General features: G+C 45.8%; 1 protein-coding gene across 2 annotated transcripts in view; it reads left to right on the top strand.

Moving 5' to 3' along the window:
• LOC149340733 (dopamine D2-like receptor) overlaps window positions 1-18,137 on the top strand; it is a 564,508-nt gene that overhangs the window by 113,254 nt on the left and 433,117 nt on the right. For both annotated transcript variants that reach the window (XM_089549571.1, XM_089549570.1), the window contains exon 2: window positions 874-958. The gene's annotated coding sequence lies outside the window, so the exon portion shown is untranslated. The remainder of the gene's footprint in view (window positions 1-873; window positions 959-18,137) is intronic.

Genomic DNA, 18,137 nt, shown 5'->3' with positions numbered 1-18,137 from the left:
TTTCTTTCTCTGTTTCTTTCTCTCTCTCTTTCACTCGTTCCTTCTTTCTTTCTCTCTTTTCTTCTTTCTTTCTTTCTCTCTTTCCTTCTTTCTTTCTTTCTCTCTTTCCTTCTTTCTTTCTTTCTCTCTTTCCTTCTTTCTTTCTTTCTTTCTTTCTCTCTCTGTTTCTTTCTCTCTTTCTTTCTCTGTTTCTTTCTCTCTCTCTTTCTTTCACTCGTTCCTTCTTTCTTTCTCTCTTTCCTTCTTTCTCTCTTTCCTTCTTTCTTTCTTTCTCTCTTTCCTTCTTTCTTTCTTTCTCTCTTTCCTTCTTTCTCTCTTTTCTTCTTTCTTTCTTTCTCTCTTTCCTTCTTTCTCTCTTTCTCTCTTTTCTTCTTTCTTTCTTCCTTCCTTTCTTTCTTTCTTTCTTTCTTTCTTTCTTTCTTGCTTTCTTCCTTTCTTTCTTTCTTTCTTTCCTTCTTTCATTCTTTCTTTCTTTCCTTCTTTCTTTCCTTGGCAGAAAGCCCTAGGGGCAATAGAGCTCCCTATAACAAGCTCAGTGTTAAAAGCCCTCATCAGAATCAGCCGACTGTGCCGATTCTCTTACCTTTTTTTCTTACCAGGCCCAAAAAGTGCACACGGTTTGAAAGAATTGCGAGCGTGTGTCGATAAGCAAAAAAATAGAGAAAGCTAGCCAAAACTATACATTCTTAGAATTCGTGAGAGGGAGACGCGCTCGTCTTTGTGGAATCGTAGTCAGTACCTGCCTTCTCAATGTGCTTTGCTTTGATCGAGTTTGGCACCCGCGGATCTTTCTCTTTGTTCGCTGCTTGTAAACTATTAACTTTCAATTTAACTTCTGGCCTGACATATTTGCAAACATTTCTTCTCACGCAGGAACAACGGGAAAAAGTGAAATCTCCAAAATCATAGGAGTTACATCAGCCATCACCTCACCCACTGTTCCCTTCATGCCTTGAAGGTAAGCAACTTTATTTGGTCGAAAAAATTTCTTTAGCAACGTGTACCAGTCACAATGCAGCAGTCTTAAAATTCGCGTGCAGTAGCGTCGGCGCTAGTGACCTGTAGGCACCTTAAAAGGTAGCACTCTCCACAAATTTAGAATGTAATTAAATTGTTCTGTTGACTGAAGTAGGCACAACAGGATGCCTTGAAAGCTATCTGGTGCCTTCCACCGCTACCTGTCACATGATCGTTACTGAACTACCTTAGTTGACGAATGACACTGTGTTAAGTGCAGGGGTGACAAAAAAAAACAACTAATGGTTGATCGGACTCGCTCACGGGAGCGGTCTTATGTGGCGCGTCTGAAATACGAACTAGCTGGCGCGTTCATATTTTGGTGAACGTGGTCAAGAAAAAAAAAGTTTTTCAAGTATTTACGCTCTACGAATGTATTGCTTTTGCTTTCCCGTGTGAAGTCACACACTGAGTACGTCGGTCGGTTAGTACACTGTCTTTCTGTTTTGCTCTGTTCACAAATTTAATGCGACCCATTTAAAATCCTGCAGCTGAACCAGTTTTTCAGTCATGGTTTCAATAAATAAAGCTCGAAATGTTGAAAATAACCTTTCATAACCTTTCACGCTTTATTCACCTTCGTTCTCACGTCATATAGTTCCAAAGTACTCTACTTCGCATACGTGACAGTAAATCTTTCTCGAGAGGCCTGTCTTGTGTTCTCTCAAACAATGTTGCGGTGGCCCAATGATTATGATGCTCGGCTGCCGAACCCAAAGACACGGGTTCAATCCCGGCCACGGCGGTAAAAATTTCGATGGCGGCGAAATTCTAGAGGCCCATGTACTGTGCGATGCCAATGCACGTCAAAGAACCCCAGGTGGTCGAAATTTCCGGAGCCCTTCACTACGGCGTCCCTAATGGCCCGAGTCGCTTTAAAATGTTAAACCCCACAAAACAAACAAAATAATAAATTTTGCTAGCCCATGGCCATATGCCCGATGAAGACATAAGTCTTCATTTCTGCTATACAAGAAATTATAATTCTCTTGAAACGACAACTTATGGTTGTCAAGCGTACAAAAAATATTGTTTCTTTTTTTTATTAACGTCATCTTCTTTTCTCCCAAGACTGCACAGCGGTCGCTCGGGCAGGCAACCGTCCCAGAAGTAGGAGAAGTCCCACTTCTTTTGCGTCTCTTTGCGCATTTCGCTTCCGCCCCGACAGAAGCTGTATGACGGCTGGAGCGAAGCCCCGAGCACCTCTAAGCAGCCGCAGCCTTTTGTTGTATTCAGTCGCTGGCTTCAACTGTAGCCTGCCGTGTGCGTCATAACGTGCAGCGGTTCGCTAAGAGGCGCGTCTTGCGACACACTAGCCGGTGACCGCAATCAGGTCCAAGTTCTCCTCCGTGAAACCTTGTTCTCTTTTATTGTTCCGCTTCGGGTTCACTTCTCCGCGTCTTGGCTCCTTCTCCGCTTATTGCTTTTTTCGCTGCTTATCTCGACTTTTTCGGAAACATGGTGCTCCTAATTAACTCCCACGCGCAAGTTTTCCGCTGAAGGTTAACAGAGGGCGCAGTGGTGCAAGTGCTTCTGCAACGTATCAGGTCGAAGCGCGTGCAAGTGCCTCGAGAAGTTTTCGGAACGCGGAAACCACGAAAAAGCTGGTTAAGCTCACTGCATGGAGTCTTGCACCTGACGTTAGCGGGTGCGGAGGGGAGATAGCGCTAGGGAATTAGAGAGCACACCTTTCAGTTTCTGGTCTGTCTTTTCGGTGTTCAAAAAAATTCTGCGGGCATCTGTGAGACTGGTGTGTCGCAAAGGGTTATGGTGTCCAGTGTGCCGCTTGCAACTGTGGTGAGAAACCTTGTCACCGGTTTGGTTTGATTTACGGGGGTTTAACGGCCCACAGGCTATGGGTGGCGCCTTAGGCTAATGAGAGGCTCCGGAAATTTCTACCGCCGGGGACTCTTTGACGCGCACTGACATCGCACAGTACACGCGCCTCTAGAATTTCGCCTTCATCGAAATTCAGCCGCCGCGGCCGGGATCGAACCCACGTCACGAACGCCACTGACACGAACCAAGGTGTCAGTGCACGTTAAAGAACCCCAGGTGGTCGAAATTTCCGAAGCCCTTCACTACGGCGTCCCTCATAGCCTGAGTTGCTTTGGGACGTTGAAACCCCAATAGACCAATAGACTTTCCTCCAAATGCGATTTTTGTTCGAGCCTTGTGGTTAGGACAACCTCTGCAGTTGTCCGCCTCCATTCCATATTCCTCTGGCGTTTACGATGTTGCTGGAAGCTTGTTGCTTGCTATGCACGTTTCAAAGCACGTTTCCATCGTGTCCTAGTCATCTCCTTCTACTTTCATTTGCTTTTTCATTTTTTATTCGCTATCTACACTTGGACCTGAATGCATTATTGTAAGGGGGTATTTTAAAGAGAAAAACTGTGAAAAACAAACTAGACAACCGCACGAGACACCAAGAAAAAATAGTGCGAAGAAATGACAGCTGAATCAACAACAGGCAGTGAGTAAAGTAAATAGAGGTAAGAAGATAAATACGGCAGCGGAATAAAAGGCATGCACATGCAAAAACAATAGCAAGAGTCAAGTTATCATATCGTAGCCTGCAGGCGCTGCTTGAGTGAACTTGAAAACGTGTTGTTTGTGACTGCAACAACATTTTCAGTTGGCCGATTATGCTGCTTTCTCGTGGTGGCAAAAAAAAAAAAAAAAGAAGAGATCGGCAGAGGGACGTTCGGCAAACGATTTCGCGTATTATGCAGCCATTGTTTACTCCTGCCTTGTTAACGAGAATCATTTAAGCTCCTACTTGCTTCTGAACCTGAAATGCTAAAACTGAGATCGCAGTGTTAAATGGATCAAACTAGGTTGGGGGCGATGGGGGGAGGATTGCGCGGGTGCAGGTGATTTCTTGGGAATGACGCTTGCATATATTCGCCACTTCACAGTTCTTCTTGAAGGCTGCTGTAAGCAGATTAGTTGAGGGATCCGCCTTTTTTTCAGCGGAGACATGCTTTTACACGCGAAAGATGCACCCAGGCTATGAGGCTTCCCGCAGTACAAAATCTTTATCATTTAGCTGCTGTTGCTGATCGGTGTCGGAACCTCATACGGAAAGCTTTCTGTGTTCCATATTCGCCGCCACGTAGCCGTTTGGGCCCGAAACCTACCCCACGATATTGTGCTGTGTACGTGAAAAAGAACGCCACTACCGTTAGGCCATTACACCTAGGTGTAGAGGAACTGGCGGCTTTAATTAGCAGCAATACGGTACTCAATACGGCTAGTCGATTTCCAGCACACACTTGTCGTGTCCCGTCTGGTGAGCTTGATACGAACGGCATTTTTTGCGTTTCGCACTGGAACCGCTTGTAGCGCAAGTAATATTCGGGACTCGTGTCAGCCCCATGAATATATCTGGAGTACTTCACCGTCGAGTTGCCCTTCTGTGAAGGGAACGCGCTTCAACTTGGGCGCCATGGACTTACGCAAACATTTCTCTCCTCGTCAAGAATGTACTTCACACTTTCAAAGCCGGACTGCCATAAAAAAAAAAAAAAAGAAAGGCGGAAAATGTCTACTCAACGTGCAGCTTTCAGACAAGTATCTCTTTGCAGCTACATCGCTTCGCACCTCTATACGACTATCTTTTGACGTCCATGCGGGAGCGACCCCGGAGATTGGTGTTGATGGAGCAGTTCGGAAAGCAGGGATGACAGTGTTATCCCGGAGATTATTTGTTCGAGGCACTCTTTGCCTACGAGCTGAAGATTGTGTATAATTTGTATCCGTCGCCCTGCTATGGAGGGCCTTCTAGAACGCCGTCGCTGACATCAAAGGAACGTGTCCTAGATGATAAAAGCTTCAGTATCAAAATTCTGGGTTGCGCAATGAGTTCCCATTGTTTTCTGTGAGGCTATCTTTGCCTCAGAAGCGTTCGGCTGACTGCAACAAAGAAGCCCTTCTCTACATAGGCAATCCTTAAAGAATTCTGTCTTTCTTGTTAAATTTTTTTTCCATTAAGGCTTTATAGCCAGATGAAAGCGGCTACTAGCCGTTTCTTTATTTAACTGTAATAAAAGATTGCTTGGGAGAGTAACTTAGAATTGAATTTGAATGGATATAAAGGTAGCTAATTTTTGCGTTTCAGTGTTTACACTCGAATTATCTCAACGGCTCGTAAAACTTGGCACAATTCTCAGTACGGCGAGTTGTAGAACTAAAAACAAAAAAGTTAAAAGAGTGGCCTAAAAGAAACCATCGCAATAAAAGGGTTGTTTTTTTGTTGTTCAACGGGGAACAACGTTGAAGATATCAACCGTTGGTCACCGAGCACCGTACTTGACTTTTCATTCCTGATGGCACGTGGGCACAAAAGCAACCGCACTGGATCGCCCGTCTTTTGTGGGGGGTTCTTTTGCCGGGCTCAAGTATCTCGTCAGCATTGTGATGACACACTCTGTTTTGCCGTCTCAAGTTCGGGAAGCGGCCGCATTCTGATTCCGCAACGAAGATCTTTTTTTTTTCCTTTCTTTTCGTCTTATTGCTCTCTGTGAAATAAGAAACGCTGGCCACGGTCGCACAACTCGCACTGTTCCTCACGTGCCGTATGGAGTACATGCAATACATATACAGGATGATCGTAATTAGGCTTTACAGATTTCTTAAAACGATGATGCTCTGAGAGGAACGCGAAATACAATTCTGCACATAAGCTATGCTGCCGGGCCGACACAAAGTGGAATAAGAATAGACACCGACACGCACATAAATAACTAAACGATATTAATGAATTAATGAACTTTTTAGCCACTGCGGCTAGTGTGAAGGCGTTGTGCATTTATAGACTGAGTCTGTCCGCTCCACCCTCGCCGAGTCCATGTCTGAAATCGAGAACCGCCTCACTCCACCGCCTCGGCTTCTCCGCAATAGTTATGAAGCATTGGTCAGGCGCATCGAGTAATATTGAATGTTCGCGATGGACTTGGGCCTTGAATTAATAGCCGCATTGCTGTAGAAAACGTCTCACAAGAACACCTCGCCAAAGTAATGCTTTGGGGAAAGTAATCATTACACGAAGACGGTGTTGCGCAGACTGGAGAATGCAACAATTCAGATAAAAAAAAACATCATTATCTATTTTTTTAATTCTTATAGCTATGTGCTAAATATGTTCCTTATTTTTCTCTCGGTAATAGAGAGCTAAGCCGGGTATAATGTGTGGTCAACACAGCAAACATAAGCGCATCTCAAGCGCCCTTGGGGTCGACTTTATCCCGTTAGTGACGTGTTTTCTACCTCGTTTGAAAGGCGAAAAAGAAAGAAGAACAGAATTCCACTTTATTTCTTTGCCTCCGTAGCACTTCGCCACAACTGAGTGCCCATGACTTTGCTAAGAAAGCAGAAGCAGAAAAGCCGACCAAAGGTGGTTGTTAAAAAGCGAAACACGTCTAGGCTTCGATGCGGAATTTTTGTTCACTTCCGGTCGACAAAGAGACCAATCCTTATTTTAGAAGCTCAAATGTCCTTTTGTTTCTTTGGTAGGAACCTTTGGTCTGGGTTTATCTTTTTTCTTCGTAATAATTCTCTAGTAAACAAGAAAAAATTTTGCCAAACCTTTGATTTCTTCATCTACCGAGTTAAACCGAAACTCAGCATAAACTTTTCCGTGTTCCGAGTTCGTGCACAAGCTGAGTGTGTAAGTAGCACATATACCGTGTGAAAACCACACACAACAGTTAAGAAAGCGCAAAAACATGCGTATTTCTCGTACATGTCAGGCGAGGCGGGCATTCGAAGAGCACGTCTTGAAGAAGGAAACGAGGAGGGTGGGAGTTCAGGGGTGCGGAGGCAGTGCGGAAACGAGTCCTCAAGGAGGGCTTCTTCGCTTGACGGGCCTAACTGGCGAACGATCCGTCATGGCTCCCCTTGAAGACGTTCGCTGCAGCCGCCGTCATCGATGCTGGTGCTGCTACTGCAGACTCGCTCGCAATCTGAACGACTGCGCCTCGTGTCACTAAAACTGTGCAGCTGTGGGACCGATACAGCTCCCGTGGGTTCCTAAAGAGCCAGGCTCAGAAAGCTTTCCGCACAACAGAGCGTTATCAAGCATCGGCCCATAGCCAATAATGATAGCATCGACACGAAACAATGCGGAGTTGCCCGATGACCAGGACCAGCTATCGGGGGCCATTTAATAGCTTTGCGAGTCCGGCCCTTCGCAGGCCGATGAGTGACGAGGCGTCCACAAGGAGCTGCACGCTTCTAGTTCGACAGAGTTGAAGGCGCATCGCTGTTCTATATCCAGCAGCTCGCGCTTCCCTTGCAAGGAGCACGTCGTCAATTGCGTACACAGAAGAGGCAGCATTTTGCTGGCTGGAGCTCTCATGTCGTCGTCGCTCCTGTAATAGATGCAGCAAGTTAGGGATTGCGTTTTCTTAGCACCTTTTTTTTTTCACGCACCGACCCTGCTTTTCACGCCCCCGGTAGGCTGCGCTTCGCTGGCCTCTGGCGTCTTCATTGAAAAATGGCGCCCGATTCTGGGCGCTTGCTCGTCACCGGGGCGCGAGCTGTTTTCTGGCAGTTCATTTCTGGCCTCCTCTTTCTGCTTGCGGCGTGCGCCGGCGCCTGCGTGATAAATGGAGCCCCGCTCCTCGACTCCAGGCAACGCATGCACGCTCCGAGCTTCCTGGGGGGCGCACGAGTCGTCCACTTCAGTCAGAAAAGGAGGAGGCCGCCGCGGTGGAGGCGCACTTGGCTCTTTTAGTCATAAATCAAAAAGTTTGGGCCGAAAAGACAGCGGAAGAACACAAAAGAAACAAACACATGAAGAGCGGGTCTCCGCAGTGGTGGTGTTGGTGTAGCGCTCAGCTGTCTCTCTCGCTCTCTTTCTCAGTCTGTCGTCGTACTGGAGGTGCTGCTCACGCGGGCAACCTCATTTTCTCAGCTTGCTCGCCGCGTGACAGGCGACAGCGTCGGCCGTGCGCTCGCGCTGCTACTCCGATTGGTGCGTCAAGGCGTTCCGTGGTAGGGAGCGGCGTGCTTCCGGCACGCCTTCGTAGTTAGTACCGGGGGGGGGGGGGGGGGGGGGGGAGTTTTCTCCTGTGCAGCCAATGCTGCTTCCCAGCGCAGTCGTCAGTTAATGAGATGGCGCCTAGGATGATATACACGACATAATATATCACAATACAGGAAACGCGGCGCACTCAAAAAGGAAGAAAGCGTGTAACTGAGCACGATGCGACAAATAATGATGAATGGTTTAGTTTTAGTCGGGAAAATTATGGCTGACAGGCCTAGCAGCCGACCTAGTGAAGTAAGGGCACAGATGAAGGCGTGATCGTTAAGTCGTACTTAGCATAATAAATGAAAACATGCTGACATTTTCGGCTACTGCGCATTCATCCTTTACGTCCTGCTTCATATTTCTCATTTTTGCCTCAAGTATCCCTAAGGGAGCGAGCTTGAAATTCTGTTGAATCATCTTCACGCGTTCGAAAGAACTGTGAAAGGAATCTGTACCGAACACCGCAGTGAGGAATTATGATTCCCGAGAAGGCATCTAGCTGTTAGGTAATCTAAATTATACTTTTATTTTTCTCATTCTTTTACGAGGTGCTCGGTTTTAGCTGCTAGTGGTAGGAATGTGTGTCATTGATGTCGGAGCGAACGCATAAAAAAAAAGCTTACACTAACACTGTAAAGCAGCATTCGGTTCGAAAACAGTGCCTTCTAGTGTGGACGCTGCTGACTCATTTGAGTCAAGGCAGAAGTAGGAACCTTCCAAATCACCTCTTGATGAATGTCTCAATTTATCTAAGCCTTTACCTAAGAGTGATCAGGGAGGGATTGTCTGCAATAAGGCGAAGTTAGAACCACGCAACCATCGTTGGCGAGGAAATTGAAGCGACAATCCCATGATTTTTCGAAGTCTCATGCGCTAGCCTATTGTGCTGCCGTCACGTGCAGTCTGTGTCGAAGGAAGAAGGAATTGATATCGTTTGGCGGCGAGAAAGGAGACGATGATGACAGTCGGCGCCCAAATCCATTTCCCCGGTGTACGCGGATGCCCGCAGCAGTGTTTAGCCGCTTCATGGCTAGATTTATTCCGTGGAGTTATTTAGGGGGCGATTGACGATTTCTTACATATAGCTTTGTAAGGAACATTCTCCGAGGCTTGAAGTTGTCAGTAGTATGTCGTGAATTGGGAAAGCCCCACTTCCACCCACTGTCCAGAGCGAATACTGTACAAGCGTAACTTAGGAGAAATTGCTGTTCATGTGGCCCAACGGGGGGGGCCTGGAACTGCAGTGCGCAAGAGTTATCGCTGTCACCTCTTGGTCCGAGAGGAGGGCCAAGAGTCCTTCATTTTTTAATGAATGCATTGCATTGTACGATAACATTTTGACTTCCTGTGTCTGATCTCCTGGTATCTGGTCTCTTGGTCTCCAGGTTTCTTTGTTCCAGTCTCCCTGTGTCCGGTTTCTCAATGTCTGGTTTCTCAATGTCCGGCTTTCAGTGTCCGGTTTCTCAGTGTCCGGTTTCTCAATGTCCGGTTTCTTAGTGTCCGGTTCTCAGTATACGGTCTCTCAGTGTCCGGTCTCACTGTGTCCGGTCACCCCGTTTCCGTTCACCACGTGTTCGATATTCTGGTATCTGGGCTTCGTAGTCAGGCTTTCGGCATCCCGGCTTCCGGATTAGCCCCAAGCTGTTCTTCTTTTTCTTTTTCTTTGCCGCGTTTCTTCTCCCATATCGCATGGAATAGCTAATCAAGTTATTTCGAAAGTACCTGAGCGACTCTCAGACCTATAGGCAAAGCTACTCAGAGAAGAAGAAATGGAGAAATAACTTTTTATTGCTATTCTTTCGCATTTCAATCTGCGTTTTTTTTTTAATTTATTTTTGTGTGCATAGTGTCCGTCGAGTAGCGCTTTATCGATTGAAGACGGCTCTTCCGGGATGTTGTGAATGTTGTGCAAACAGTTTCATCTCTTCTTCATTTTTTGTTCCGTCTTAACAAACGCTGTCCGAGAGCCTCGAGCCAGCGAGTTCGCATTCACCGCGACGCGCGGTGCAGCGAAAGGCCCATCAAGGCCCGTTCCTGTCGTCGCCTGAAAACCGCGGTGTACGCGGCTGACGTTTTTATTGGACGCGTTTCCGGGACGCACACACAAAACCGCGCGCTTGTTGTTCGCCGCTTCCGGACGGGGATGCGTTAGAGTCTTTTTCTTCTCACTCTCAGCAACATTCCAGCGCAGTTTAGCGTGTTTACTTGTAGCTTCTTCCGCGTGCACGTCTCTGTGTGTTATCTGTTCAGTGTCGCGACCGGACAAAGCACCGGTGACAAGTTGTCTTATCGCGGCCGAATTTCGCGCTGACAGCGTTCAGTTTTTTGTGACACAAGTCCCCCAGGCCGCCTCGTCAGTGGAGAGAATAACGTGCTTTGAAAGCGCCGTTCATGGGGGGAAAAATAGGAGGCACAAATGCCGCCTCAGCATCTGGCACCTCTCTAGCCTGGCACCACGTGCGGCCTCTTTATCTCTCCCCTTTTCCAAACCCTCCCCCGTTTTCTTCCTAACAAATAGCGGGCGTGTTGCGACAAGCATGCAGTAATGTCGTTTGTAGCCCGCGCAATTCATCTTCCGTGCCAGGCGCTGACGTGGAAATGAGGGACCGCTTAAGTGGGGTTTTTAAGCATCGCTTTCACGAGCTTCCGAGTGACGGAGCTGAATAGCGGTCGGCTTCTGCCGCGCCGTGTAAATTGGAGAGCGAGAAAAACAGCGAAATCGCTGCAACGCGGAAGGGCTAACGGCGCACAATGAAATCTTGTCAAGGGCAGTTATGAGTGACTCGCTGAACGGACCTATAGAAAGCGCAGAATAAACTCCGTTTTAGGCTGTTTTTTTTTTCGGGACGCGTGTAGGCGCTGCGTGCATGTCCAATTTAACACTGTCTGTCGGTGCAAAAATTCAATAAATTTAGAGACATGTAAAGGATGTTTGCAAGCGCTTGGGGCTGCGGCCAATTGTTAGGAGAAAGCATAGAAAAGGATGCTTTTTTTTTTTTTTTTGCTGCCGACCCGCCTAACCGTAGGGTTAAATATTTGCTTTTTTATCATTTCGTACTATTCCGAACCGTTGGGGTACGTGCTGTATTTTTTGGGTTGTTCGGATAATCATGACTTCATGTTGTAGCATAAGTAGAAACGAAAAATGACAGCTCTAAAATGTATTACAGGGGCTACTGGCTCAAAGCCTTTCTATCATTGCTCTAAAATTCTCCAGTAGTAGAAACCATGGTGCAGTTACTGCGAATTTTGACCTTTTTGTTACCTAGCGTGGGAGGTCAGCTGTTCCTAGACAAGAATCTTCTCTAACATGGCTTCCACGGCCAGTTCACGTGTATTGGGTCATGTGTTCAAATCTCTTACGCATTCACGCCATGAACTGCTTGTAAGTGCGCCAGGACACGAGCACGGATGCTGCTTCATTGCAGTCTTAAAATCAGGCTGTGCTTCTTAAAGCCTCAGTTCAAGTTACATGAATGTCCTGGATAGCGTTAAATGTGGGATGTAATTATATGAGGTCTGTTAGAAAAGTATCCGATTTTATTTTTTTTTGCGAACACCTGATGGATATGAAACAAGCACGCTTGCACCAGCCGACCTTGAACCTTCGTGCGCATGTACGAATATTTTCCGGCCTCCCGATAGCGTCAGTCGCTGGGACGCAGCGTTTGAGTGAGGCAGTGCGCAGTGCTCTCGTCGGTTTATTATTATATGGAAAATGGCGGAGCGACAGGAGCAGCGCTACTGCATCAAATTTTGCGAGAAACGGGATGACAACCAAGTGGAAACTGCTCGGAATATTTAGTGCGGCTTTCGGTGAAGATGCTATAAGCAGCACACAAATTAAACAGTGGTACAATTGGTTTAAAGATGGCCGCACATCGGCGGAGACCGAGCCACGCTCCGGTCCGCCATCATCATGCTGAAATGACCAGGTCATTGCCGAAGTGAACGCTGTGGTGATGCGGGACCGTCGTGTGACTATCCGAGAAATTGCGGAAGAGGTGGACATCAGCAATTTTTCTGCACATTCCATTATCCCCGAAGATTTGGCCATGGAGAGAGTTGCGGCGAAATTCGTGCCGAAGCTGCTTGGTGGAGCAAAAGCAGCTTCGTGTTGAAGTCTCGCAGGACATGCTAGATTCCACAAACAGTGACCCCGACTTCATAAACACCATAATCACTGGTGACGAGTCTTGGGTGTACGGGTACGACCCGGAAACCGAATTCCAGTCGTCACAGTGGAAGCATTTCATGCCACCGAGACCAAAGAAGGTCCGCCAAGTGCGCAGTAATGTCAAAGTGATGCTGACTGCTTTCTTTGACTCCCTCTGTGTGGCACACCACGAGCACGCACCCTACAGGGTCAAACAATGATCAAAGAGTACTATAGGGACGTCTTCCGTCGCCTACGTGGTGCTGTGAGGCGCAAAAGACCGGAGGTGAGGCCAACAGGAAATTGCCCCATCCATCACGACAATGCTCCTGCACATTCCTCGCACTTGATTCAGACTTTTCTGGCGAAAAACCACACTCCTGTAGTTCAACAGGCTCTTTACTCTCCTGATATGGCCCCCTGCGACTTCTGGCTGTTTCCCAAGGTCAAGAGGACATTGAAAGGAACGCGATTTCAGACAAGAGAGGACATTATGGCTGCAACGACAGCTGAGCTAAACTCCATTCCGAAAAGGGCCTTTTAGGAATACTTCCAACAACGGCAGCACCGCTGGGTGAAGTGTGTGGAGTCCCAAGGAGACTGCTTTGAAGGTGATTAGGTTTCCAACGCTCCAGTTATGCCAGTTTTTTTTCTTCAGTCAAAGGTCGGATACTTTTCTAACAGACCTCGTATTGCGTAAATCCGTGTTTTTTTTAGGGGACTGTTATCCTTGAGGCAGATGTGGCATGAATAGATGCAGTCCGGGAGCTCACGCTGTGACGCTTCTTCACTATTCCTTAAACACGATCAGTTCTTAAAGAAGAGCAACCATTCTTCAGTGGAATAGTGTTTAGCACTGAAAATTCTTTGCAAGAGATGGAAGAGCAGTGCTTGAATTCTTCTCTGCTGTGGAAAAAATGGACGTATTTTGTGGCATTCCTTAAATTTTTTTCATTAAAGAACGATGGGCTTTAAGAAGTACTCAAGAACTATTCTTACATCAGACCAATGCATTATTTCCACCTTTCACGCCACGGCAAAAAGCTATTTAGAAGCCTGTCGGAAAAAAAAAATCGCAATTTCAATTAAACAATTTATGTTCCAAGGTTTGTTGTTTTTTTCTGCGTTGTGTGCAGGATGTAGACATTAGGCTAGACACTCTCACTTCGGTTTGAATCATAGCCTGGATCATTCATTGCTTTTTAACACTAACATCATTCATCAAATCAGACTTATAAATTTCAGTTAAAACCAATCCAATATCTTGAAAGGAAGAGGCGCGCAGACCTATGACTGATTTCAAAGAACATGCTATGTGCCTATAGTGACATGCTTTTGTTGGCGCTTATTGTTCTTGTATGTTCAGCTGTTTCCGTTTTTACAGGGCACAGAACATGAAAGCAACAAATCATTCATCTGTGTTGCGCTCGTATATCAACTGCTGGCACGGACAGGTGAAACTTTTGCAGTTTTGATCTTTACTTTTTTTATGCAGCTTCCGTGCTTGGCAACCCGATTCCTTGTCAAAAAGCATCAGTTATAAGCGGCAGTTCCAAAACTTCAATGTTCAAACTCCAACAAAACCTTCAACGAAAACTTCGAATGCCCCTGTTATAAGAGGCTTTAGTGAGAGAGAGAGAGAGAGAGAGAGAATTTAAAAAATATATCTCGCAAAGTGCCCTTCCAGCGCGTTTACTGGGCGGTCTGAGGGCACGTCGAAGAAAGGCTATATTAAGAAACCCAGTCCATTTGCGTTGGCCGTTGTTTGCAAACCCTTTAAAGCGTGCTTCTTTGCACATATCTCATTTGTGAGGCGAAGCTGCAACAGTTTCTAAAGCGGATAATGATCATTAGTAGGCGCGGGATAAAAACTGGATGTTGAGAACCTTCACGTTGCTTTCAAGAGTAACGAGGCCATTTTATCGAGAAGAACAAAGAGAAAGTGGAGAGGAGAAGAAAGCTTTAGGATGGGGCCGCAGGAAGGCATTGAAAGTAGAAAAAGGTGCGCGCTTATTTGCCGCTTAGTATGTTTTAGCAGAAGCATGATGTGCTAGCTGAGCGTAATCTAAAAGCAAAACGATACTGACCGGATATTATCTCATCTAATTTAATGCAGATAAGAATGACTGTACTTGAACATTATGTGGCAAGAGAAACAAAGATGCCGTCAGACTCTATAGTTGAGAAGTAAATTAATGCGTCGCACCCTGTAAAGCCTGGATTTTGTAAAAACTGTCTTATGCAGCACTTGTGTGTTGAGAAGTGAAACTTGAATGGCGCAGTATGGGGAGGATGTGAACCAAGCTGTTATTTTCTTTTCTAATCACCCTCCGATAATCTCCAGCCAGTACCCGGTTGATACCCGCAAGCAAAAGGTCCGCGTGTTTTGGATGTTATATGTCTTTGGCATTTAAGCAAGGATCTACGGTGCACCTGCCGCGGTGGTTCAGGTGATTGGTGTGCGGCTGTTGATCCTAAGGTCGCGGGTTCGATCCCGGTCACGGCTGCCGCACTTCAATGAAGGCGAAATACAAAAAGGCCCGTGTACGGCGCGATGTCAGTGCAAGTTAAAGAACCCCAATTGGCTTGAATTAATCCGGAGCCTTCCACCACGGCACCCATCATAGCCTGAGTCCGTTCGAGACAGTAAAATTCCACAGCCTGCTATCCCCATTTCTAGACGAAAAAATCAGGAAGTTGGGGGCGTACAAAAAGTTTTTGTGTGCCCTGAAATGAAGTTTCTATAAATATTAAAAAAGATACTAAGGGTTATGAGAAATGACTGAAGCTTTCACTTCTGATTAAGGGGTCTATTTGCGAACCTTCCAGTACAGTACTCAGCTTTCATGAAAGAGAAGAAGCTTTCTTGAGTTATATAAGAAAAAAAGGTTCTTACGCGTTCGCTACCGATATTTATCGCATGAGGTCTTCAGGCAGTAATGTTACCGCTTCTACAAAAGTTCGTCCTGCAATATAGGTGATGTTACTCAGGCATATGAATGCTCTCGTTCTCATCGTAGGTACTCTCATAGATACTGCTGATAGCTATACCCAATATCATTAAGACAAAACGCCATTTACAGCTATCGCGGGTTGTAGCCTGTGTTGCAGTCCTCAGCTAGACAAAGAAGAGCTCCCAGTGCAGCTGCTCCGTGTCTTTATTCGGCTATATTCCAGCTATAGTTCTGTTGAAATCCGTATGCAAAATGTAAACACCTGTTACTGTAGGAGATGTTTACTCTGGTTATTTGTACACATCTTTTCCAACTATGTGACCTCCACTGAGGCAGAAGCTATCTGTATACGTTTGTTCACGTGTCTTCGCTAGTTATTTTGTTTCCGGCGTTTAGCTTTTTTGTTTCTGGTCAGGAAATCTTACTCCGTGCTGCTATTTCTTTAGTTTTTTACTCTGCTTTCTGGAGCAGCCAGCTTCAAAATCGCTCTAAGAACGGTCTTTAGACCGCAAAGCTTAGACTTCTTCATCAGAATTGAACTTCCAGATGAGTTTATTTCAGCTGCTCTTTGCTTGAGTGTGATAAATGAATGTCGTCAATTTCATCGCAACAGTTATCTTGACTGCGAGCATTTTGGTTGGTTCTGCGCGCCTCTTGTGAAATTGCTTTTTATTTGTTCGTAACGAAAAACTCTCGTAAACTCTCGTAAAACTCTCACTATGACTGGCCTCCTCTGTATTTATATGACTCCAACTATATTCCTTGCGTTTCTAGCTTTAATCTAACCTCCCCGTTTCCGTAGTGGGCACAGTTACCTAGTCCACGGCTTGCGAAAGAACTTTTTTTTTTTTACCAATGTACAGCCGGGGATAAAACTCCTTGGGTCGAGTGCTCTGTAAACGAAGCTGATAGTTCTGTTGTTGGCCATCGGCTGGAGAGCACGAATGTAGGACTGAAAGAACAGGATTTTGACTTTCACCTCCACAAGTGTGGGCTCCCGCCGGCGGCTAACAATAGAGCTTTCGGCTTCGTTTACAGAGCACCCGGTCCAAAGAGCTTTCTCCCCGACTGTACTTCAGTGCCGCTTTCAGACCGCTATATACAAGAGAAAGAGCGTACACACGCCACGCAACTGTAGACAGCTTATTTTCACATTGTATATAGGAACAAACGTACCAACCGTTATAATGAGCGCCAGTGGAAAGCCATTAACATAAACACCATTCTAGAAGGTTCATTTATGATGATAACAGTAAAAAAAGAAGTTGTGGGGTGATTTTGGACAGCCGCATTAAAAATGAACTGGAATATCACACGTGGATGATTACAAGGTTTAGCAATAGCGGCATTACAAAACACAGACAACAGATATACATTTTTCTGAACTATTCCGAACCAGTTTGCAGTGCACGTTCTTTGAATAATGATCATGCGTGTGAGCCAAGAACTTGAATAATGCGCGTAGTCGGTGATCACGATGTCGTTAACGCAGTGCGAAATAGTACTGCTTGGCAATTCATCATTCTGACAGAGGGCCAGTTACGGAAGAGTAAGCGGTGAATCTGAGTTTATTTTGCGTTCAAAAGAGTACCAGCGCGTTTGCACAAGCATAAGAGAAATAGATGTAAACGACCTTTCACACGTGAAACCCGTGGCAACAAATGGATGTGTCACCGTACGCTGCTTATTCCGAACCTTTGTTACGACTAAAGAAGAAAAAGGGAAGAAATTGAAATAAAGGGAAAAAAAGTACAGTAATGTTAGGAAAATAGCAGTAGAGAGAATCGATACGAGCATCTGGTAGTTTTTATGTCAGCTGCGCCTGACGAACGAGTAGAATATCATACGCTCGAACTGCCTTGAGAAGCATTGAGGAGAAAATGAAAGCTCCTGCTTGAATTCGCGTATGCGTTTTGAGTTCAAAATGAAGTAAAAAAGCACAAGTTACAACTCTAAATCGCGAAAAAAAAATATTTTTGTTAAAGACATAAATACAGAGGCAGAGGATGGAAGAAAGAGAACACAAGATTTTTGTTTCGTCACTCGTGCGAAGCAGCATAGGGTGTTATTATAATATCTTTAGAGCGAAGCACAGACCAAATCGGAATAAGCATCCCGTCTCGACTCACGCGAAGAAAATGTCGCACATTCACGCACACCCCGCTCAAGCTCAAAACGTTAAATTTTAAGAAAGCGGCAGTCTCGACTATTTTTACTTCATGGAAGAAGCCACGTCAGAGTCAGGGCTCGGCTTCTATATTTGTCAAATCATCTGCCTGCCTTGTGCAATTGTTGAAGAGATGGTGGTAAACTGCTGCTTCTTATTCCCAGTTTCTAACCGCAGGCTTTCTTTCGGCCTCAAGCTAATGCAGAATGACTTACACCCAGAACTGATTTGTGATCTCATGCAAGAAAAAAGTATTTTTCAGGCGATTACAAAAAAAAGAAAGAAAGGTGGTTGAAGGTGCCGCGGAACTGAGAACGTCTTAGCCGACCGTTTTTCTACGACGGATATTTAGGTAGAAAGAGCGGGTACTCTGTCGTATAGAAGCTGGGTGCATTTCGTGCTCATAGCAGGACGATTTTTTTCTCCCACTTTACTTTAGAGTTGTTCCAGGAGGAGACAGAATTATGCATAAACTGGCCGGTAAAAAATATCAGGTGTCAAGCAAAGATCCTGCGGATTTCTCTTTTGCGCACTTGAATTGAATGATGGCATTTAGAGGGAACCTTTCTCAAGAATTCTTTTTGAGGTACGTCCGTCATCTATTTGGAGTTTATGCTGAATGATGCCTACATTTAAATCAGCCAGTTGAACGATCCGACTCTGGCTGAACCATCGAGCAGTGGCTTATCGATATCCGGGGTTACTGTGTGACCGCACACTCGGTGATCGACTAACGAGCAATGATCTTTATTTTATTTCAGAGGTACTGCCAGTCTTCGCAGAAGGCCTTTGGCAGGAGTGAGC

This window comes from Amblyomma mixtum, chromosome 6, assembly GCF_055824585.1.
Source record: "Amblyomma mixtum isolate Tamu chromosome 6, ASM5582458v1, whole genome shotgun sequence".
In the NCBI taxonomy this organism is placed as follows: domain Eukaryota; kingdom Metazoa; phylum Arthropoda; class Arachnida; order Ixodida; family Ixodidae; genus Amblyomma; species Amblyomma mixtum.
This window is presented reverse-complemented; position numbering and strand designations above follow the sequence as displayed.